Below are 5,515 nucleotides of genomic sequence, written 5' to 3'. Positions count from 1 at the left end.
TATATATATATATATATATATATATATTATATATATAGATATATATATATATATATATATATATATATATATATATATATATATATATATACAACATGTTTTGTTTGGTTGTTTGTTTTTGTATAAAGCCTCACACACTATATTAAAGCGAGTTTGTTTAACATGACATACATATTAATTCATTTTACCAGGCTTATCCACACAACTCCGTGAATTTCCCGTGGAGCAGCCAGCCAGCCAGCCAGCCAGCCAGCAGCCAGCAGCCATTCAAACAAAAACAACGAAACAAAACAAAACAAAACAAAAAACATTATTGCCAACAGCATTTGGTGTTCCCAGGCGGTCACCCATCCAAGTACTAACCAAACCCAACGTTGCTTAACTTCGCTGATCGGACGAGAAGCGGTGTTCTCAACGTGGTATGGCCGTTGGCATGAGACTGCCTACACATTGTGGCTAATAACCAACTCTTTTTAGTCATCACGGCAGGATACGGACCTTCTTGTGGTGTCTTAATGGTAATTGTATCCTAACATATTTTTGTCCTCCTTGCATGGATATTTAACATCGTTTATTCAGTCTTGGGTTTATGTTCTTTCGCCTTTACAGACATTTACATCTACCTACTTCCTCAGCCTACCCTGCCAATTTCTAATGAATTTGTGGATTTTCTTTTGTAATACATACATGTGTGTGCTCATCTGCTCTTCAGTTTTTATGATATTTGTCTCATCTGTCCTGCTTTATGATACTTTTACAAAGAACATGAACAAATGCTTCTATTTTAGAGAAGATATGGGATCCAGGTTTTCGGAGCCGTAAAACCAACCGTCGTGATTGGTGGACGAGTTGCCAGGTTGCAGGCTTCTGTACCGTGCCGGCACATAAATAGGTTCGGCTCAAGCGGCGGCAGCATCATTCCCCCGTGACTGTCTGAGCGTCTCTCATCACCTTGGTTATCTCATCATCAATCATGGTAGAAGCAAAGCCTACCAAGAAGGCTTGCGGCTGCTGCTGCTGTGGTGGCCACCACCAGGAAACCTCGCGTCCAGGTTGCTCACCCGAAAACTAGTCAAATGGTTCTAGCCGCGGTGCGCGCAGCACTCAAAGACCGTAAGGGCTCGTCTCTACAAGCAATCAAGAAGTACGTTGTTGCCAACAACAAAGTCGAGGCTGCCAAGATCGCCATTTACATCCGAAGATTTCTCAAGAAAGCAGTTGGCTGACGGCATTTCTTGTTCAGACCAAGGGAAGTGGAGCTAGTGGAATCATTCAAGCTGGCCGTAGCAGAGAAGAGGGCCGTTCTAACTCCCAAGAAAGCCACCACAACCAAGAAACCATCTACAGCAGCAAAGAAGGCGTGCCGTTGGTAACTCCCAAGAAAGCCGCCACAAGCAACAAACCACCTACAGCCTTGAAAAAGAAGCAGCAGCAGCAGCAGCTTGTTGTTGGGAACAAAAAGCCCAAAATAAAGAGAGCTTCAAAATCTCCAAACCACCCAAGGCAAAGAAAGCTGTCAAGAAAACAACAAAGGCAAAATAAACGACGACATGCAAGCAGCATGAATACACATGACAATAAACATCCAGGCCTCCCCCCTCAGTGGAGGGGGCCTCATATGATTCCAAAAAGAGTTTAGTTTTGTAGACAAATAAATCATTACTTTGGGGTAGATTTACTCTGTATATTATATATATATATATATATATATATATATATATATATATATATATATATATATATATATATATATATATATATATATATATATATATACACATACATGGGTGAGGTGATATGGTACCAAAGTTTGTGGTGAGGTGATTGACATTTACACAAGATAAAACACGAACCAATGGGAATAAAAACATAAGAATGGAAGTAACTGCAGAAGGCCTATTGGCCCATAACACAAGCACTTCCTCTTGATGCTTCTATATTGGTTCGGAGTCTTGAAGCTATAATATATATATATATTATAATATATATATATATATATATATATTATATATATATATATATTATATATATATATATATATATATATATATATATATATATATATGCACACAAAACTAAATAGTCTTGTTAGACAAATTGCCCCTATTAGAGGCAAGTTGACTAACAAGCCGAATGACTGCAATTGTTTTGAATTTGAGTTAAATCTAACATAGAAATGTAATCAAACCTAACCTAACCTATGCTAACCCAAGCTAAGCTAACCTAACCTAACCTAAGCTAACCCAAGCTAAGCTAACCTAACCTAACCTAAGCTAAGCTAACCTAACCTAACCTAACCCAGCAATTCATGATCTTAATATAATACTGTTAATTGGATAAACCAATTTGGAAAGAAATGTTCGAAAATAACAAAATTAACTGTGCTTGTTAGGAAAATTGGGCCTTGCATACTTGTCCCAATAGTGTGGTTCTCGCTTTAGGTACGACATAAACGTATACCTAAGTTGAGAGAGAAAAAGATTCGCACTCAACATGCATATCGATTGCCAGTCCTGAATTCTGGGTAGATATTCGTGTCCTCCCTTTTCATTTACCATCATTTGGATACTATCAAAACAGCTCTGAGAAGGATAAAATGAATAAAACGGTTAGCTCACTCATGTAAAAAGGAAGAGTTGGAAAGATCTCTCTCTCTATCTCTCTCTCTCCCCTCACCCCCCCCCCCCCCACCACCACCAATGATCTGCTCGCTAGTATATAACGGAACAAACCTTCCCCCCCCCCCCCCACCCCTCCCTCCCCAATCAGAGTCCCTTTAAGCATGCGAGGATAAAAAATAGATTTCATAAGACCCAATGTGCTAGCTGATATCAAAACAATTTATGTTATCGTCTACTTAAGCCCTTCAGTAAAAAAGTATAGGGACCTAATTAGGTCCCGTTTTGAGGTGGTGGTGGGTGGAATCGATGGATTAGCCAAGCTCTTATCCGCCGAATCCGTAGAGGGTACGACCCTGGCGCTTCAGAGCGTACACCACGTCCATGGCAGTGACGGTCTTCCTCTTGGCGTGTTCCGTGTAGGTTACAGCATCACGGATGACGTTCTCGAGGAACACCTTCAGGACGCCACGGGTCTCTTCGTAGATGAGACCCGAAATACGCTTCACGCCGCCACGACGAGCTAAGCGACGAATAGCGGGCTTGGTGATGCCCTGGATGTTGTCACGTAGCACCTTACGATGACGCTTGGCGCCACACCTTTCCGAGTCCCTTGCCTCCCTTGCCGCGTCCAGTCATGGTGTTGAAGTTGTGTGAATAATAAAATTTCGGCACGATTTCCCCAGACTATATCCCGTCAAGCGGACGTACTTGTAGCATGGCAACTCCTAACTCCTGCCTGTCCTTACTTTATGCTTGTACTCGAGCAGAAACACGGCTTTCTCACAACGCTTTCAAAACTGCAGTTGCCTACTCGTCTGTTTCACGTCTCTGTGAAATGACTTTTGCACAAATCCAAAAAATAGAGCAAAATCAGCGATAATAGTGTTTGAGGTGAGCTGCCTGTTGGCTGCAGCCAGAGGAAGGAGGGGAGGGGCAACGGGGTGACGTAGGCGAGTCGAGCAGCCAATGGCGCTCGAGCAAGCGCCTCGAGACGGCGTATATAAGCAAAAATTTTTCGGCGCCGGCCATCACAAACCACAGTTGTTCACCATGGCTCGCACCAAGCAGACTGCTCGCAAGTCCACGGGAGGCAAGGCTCCTCGTAAGCAGCTGGCCACCAAGGCAGCACGCAAATCTGCTCCTGCCACAGGGGGCGTGAAGAAGCCTCACCGTTACAGGCCCGGAACGGTCGCCCTGCGTGAGATCCGTCGTTACCAGAAGAGCACAGAGTTGCTCATCAGGAAACTTCCCTTCCAGCGTCTGGTGCGCGAGATTGCCCAGGACTTCAAGACCGATCTTCGCTTCCAGTCGTCTGCCGTCATGGCTTTACAGGAGGCATCCGAGGCTTACCTGGTCGGTCTCTTCGAGGACACTAACCTCTGTGCCATCCACGCCAAGCGTGTCACCATCATGCCAAAGGGACATTCAGCTTGCTCGCCGTATCCGTGGAGAGCGTGCATAAGCTAAAACGACCACCCTAGTATACACCAAACTCGGCCCTTCTCAGGGCCAAAATATCCTTCTAAGGAGATTTCAGACATTCCTAGCATCAGTCATATGAATTAACCTTCATCTATACATATAATAAATAAATAAATACAATAATTTAGGTGGCATACATACACTGTACACGTGATATCAATAAATCAAGTCATTTGTAGTACAACCTGTCCTCTTACAAACAAAACGCCGTCGCTTTTCATTCTTATGCACTGCCAAGGATCCTCCCCCCCCCCCTCCAAAAAAAAAAAAAAAAAAAAAATTGTCATACTGTACTAGAAATAAAAGCAGCTTGTATAAGTGACATACTGTCCTGTCCTGTTTTATTGCTTTTTGGTCCTCTGGCTTAATCTGTTAAGTTAGGAGATGACATTTTAAATTAACCGTTTTCTTGACATTTTCAAACCTTAAGAGGGTGGCCTGCATAGTAATCCTAATGTGGAACATAACAATGAATCTCTAATCTCTAGAAAAAAGATACCGAGTGTTTATATGTGTGTTGAGAGAGAGAGAGAGAGAGAGAGAGAGAGAGAGAGAGAGAGAGAGAGAGAGAGAGAGAGGAGAGAGAAGAGAGAGAGAGAGAGAGAGAGAGAGAGAGAGAGAGACATGCAGAGACAGAGACAGAGACAGACAGACAGACAGACAGAGACTGAGAGAGAGAAACACACACAGACAGTTTCATAAATATTCTCATTTTATAGCTATTTGCTTTCAGTGACAGAGGTTTTTGTTATAATAGTATTGGTGTCTAACACTCACAATCTCTTTAGAAATTAAAGTGTGGCTCCAATGGAGCCGAGTTTGTTGGTTTGAGGCCAAGCCACCACCACAGGGCAGTAAGTAAGCCGTTTACTTGGAGGAGGTGTACTTGGTGACGGCCTTAGTGCCCTCAGAGACGGCGTGCTTGGCCAGTTCTCCGGGCAACAGGAGCCTTACAGCCGTCTGGATCTCCCGACTGGTAATGGTGGAACGCTTGTTGTAGTGGGCCAGGCGAGAAGCCTCGGCGGCGATGCGCTCGAAGATGTCGTTCACGAACGAGTTCATGATCGACATGGCTTTGGAAGAGATACCAGTGTCGGGGTGGACCTGCTTCAGCACTTTGTAGATGTAGATGCTGTAGCTCTCCTTCCTCCTGCGCTTCTTTTTCTTATCGCCCTTGGCAATGGCCTTCTGGGCCTTTCCGGCCTTCTTGGCAGCCTTTCCAGATGCCTTGGGTGGCATGATGATGCTCGTGCTGGCTGGCGTTGCGATACAATAATGAACTTTGCGCGAGTCGAGCTTTCCTTTTATATCCCGCTCGCGACTCAGCTCAGAGCGGGTCGCGTGGCGGAGCGCGCTGATTGGTCAGTGGCGGACTCCCTTGATCCTGAGCGGGGGTATATAACACGAAGCTC

General features: G+C 44.2%; 1 non-coding gene across 1 annotated transcript; it reads right to left on the bottom strand.

The window, feature by feature from the left end:
• Window positions 1-314: 314 nt before the first annotated feature.
• LOC138361105 (5S ribosomal RNA) lies at window positions 315-433 on the bottom strand. Its single transcript, XR_011226789.1, has one exon. It is a non-coding gene; the product is annotated as a 5S ribosomal RNA (ribosomal RNA).
• Between the last annotated feature and the right edge of the window lie 5,082 nt (window positions 434-5,515).

The sequence above is a fragment of the Procambarus clarkii genome, unplaced genomic scaffold (assembly GCF_040958095.1).
Source record: "Procambarus clarkii isolate CNS0578487 unplaced genomic scaffold, FALCON_Pclarkii_2.0 HiC_scaffold_180, whole genome shotgun sequence".
NCBI classification, from domain to species: domain Eukaryota; kingdom Metazoa; phylum Arthropoda; class Malacostraca; order Decapoda; family Cambaridae; genus Procambarus; species Procambarus clarkii.
The sequence above is the reverse complement of the archived record's forward strand: the minus strand, read 5'-3'. Positions and strand labels throughout refer to the sequence as shown.